Raw genomic sequence first — 2,192 nt, 5'->3', positions numbered from 1 at the left:
ATTTTCCTAATAACTAATGATGTTGAGTATCTTTTCACATGCTTAATTGCTATACATATATTTGATGAAGTGTCTTGAAATATTTTGCCAATATTTTTGTTATTTTCTTATATTAAGTTTTGAGATTTTTATATATTCTGGATATGTCACCTATCCGACATGTGTTTTGCAATTACCCCTACCCTCATGGATCATCTTTTCATCATTTTGCCAATTTCTATGAAAAAAAAAAGCTTGCTGGGATTTTTATGAAGACTGTGTTGAATCTATAGGTCAATTTAGGGGAAGCAGCTATTCTTAAGCAATATTGAATCTTCTAGTCCATGAATGTGGTATATCTCTACATTTATTTAGGTCTTCTTTGACTTCCTTTATTATACACATCATTCAGCATTTAGATATTACACACTTTTCTATATTTATGCCTCTGTACCTTATGATTTTTAGTTATTATTACAAGTAGCATTTTTAAAACGTTCAGTTTCCAATTGCTCATTGCTATTATGTAGAAATACAGCTGATACTTGTGTACTGACCTTGTATCCTGCAACCTTGCAAACTCATTATTTCTAGTGGCTTTTTTTTTCTTAAAAGTTTTTCTGATCTCCTTGACTGTAGCACACACAAAAAGTGACAGTTCTCCCAGGCTCCACCAGGAGTAGAGGAAGAGCAGAGGACAAGAGTGCAGAGATTTCTTTTTCCAGGCCTAGGCTTGTGAAAAACGATGGCCAAGTGTTAGTCCTCAGCAGGGCCCACAGAGGGGCTGTATTCCTAGTCAGCCCTCTTGAGTCTGGAGCATCAGCATCTCCAAGAATTCATTTATATTCAAGAAATATGGGGAGGGAAATCCACTGTTACTTGTTGAACTGGAAAGAATAGACCCCATGGTCTGAGGGAGCATCCACAGTCACTTGATTTTGCTGGCCGCTGCTCTCCTCAACTGAAAAAGAGGAAGGCACAGGGGTGTATTGGGAGATGTAAGCTCCTTGCATAGCTGCAGCTGTTGGCATATATATGCCCTTGCTGCTCAGGGAAAGGTGGCCCGGTTGCTGGGTAAGAGACCCCATCATGGAGGCAGGCTGGAGAGAAATGGGATGATACATTCCTGGTGTCAGAACTGAACCTGAAGGCTACATGAGATATGACTGGTGGTGCATCCAAGATGGGTTAGATACTTATAAGAGGAGATTTCTGAGTTATTCTCTGATATGAAGACACAGGAGATGGAAGATATGGGGACAGTGCAGACTGAGCAAGCATCTTGTTGGGGGTGATGTTATAAGGAGCCAAGTAAAACCCATTCTGAAGAGCTGTGGTGGGGTCATAGGTCAAGGCCATACCACGCATGTCTGCATTCCTTGGCCAGGCTTTCCATTTTGCATAAAATTTCCTTGGTTCTGTCATTTCTTTGGACCCCCATCAGCAAATTTGCAAAGCAAGGGATCAGATGGGGCTGGTACACCAGGAGGTGCCTTAATATATTTTCCAAAGTGATGATAGTTTTACACTTCTCTGTGGGGGCTCCATCCTTGCAAAGCCAACCCCTCTGCTGGTTCCACTGGTATCTCGAAGGATTCGAGTGGAGATAACCTGACCAAAGGACTTTAGCATTCCTTCCAGTTTTGGCTCATCCGTTGACAATGGGAGGTTTGAGATGTATAAATTTGTGGGGTTCTGCTCCAGTTGCTTTGCCATCTGTGCTTGTACACCACTGGTTTTCAGTGCTTTTACAGCTTTCTGTGCTGCTGAAGGGCTGTCAAAGTCCACAAAGCCATAGCACTTGCACTTGTTTGTGGTCTTGCCTAGTATGGCCTTAGTGGAGACAAACTTGCCGTATGGCTGACACAACTTGACTAGGTCCTGGTCAGTAGTGCTTGGCTGCAACGCCCTGATGTAGAAGTTGATTTCACTCAGCTGGTCATTTACAGGTACTCTCACTGCTGCTCTTAGGGGTACTGTTGACTGGACTTGGTGGTGCCATTTGCTAAGACAATGGCACATATGACCAACCTGAAATTTATGCCCAAGCCGAAGTTCACAGAGTTGGGATGTTTGTTCAAACTGTCTCTGAGCAAAACCGCATGCTGGAGTCTAGGTGTTTGTTCGACCTCCATGCCGCACTGTGAGGTGGGGTACTGAGGGCCGCATCTGGCCTTCGAATGTCGAAGCTCACTAAGAGACTTCTTGAACAG

At 43.1% G+C, this 2,192-nt stretch overlaps 1 pseudogene; it reads right to left on the bottom strand.

Moving 5' to 3' along the window:
- Positions 1-746: 746 nt before the first annotated feature.
- Positions 747-1,981, bottom strand: LOC101283133 (RNA-binding motif, single-stranded-interacting protein 2-like; annotated as a pseudogene).
- Between the last annotated feature and the right edge of the window lie 211 nt (positions 1,982-2,192).

Source organism: Orcinus orca, chromosome 3, assembly GCF_937001465.1.
Source record: "Orcinus orca chromosome 3, mOrcOrc1.1, whole genome shotgun sequence".
Classification (NCBI taxonomy): Eukaryota; Metazoa; Chordata; class Mammalia; order Artiodactyla; family Delphinidae; genus Orcinus; species Orcinus orca.
Note: the sequence above shows the minus strand (reverse complement) of the source record. Positions and strands in the feature narration are given on the sequence as shown.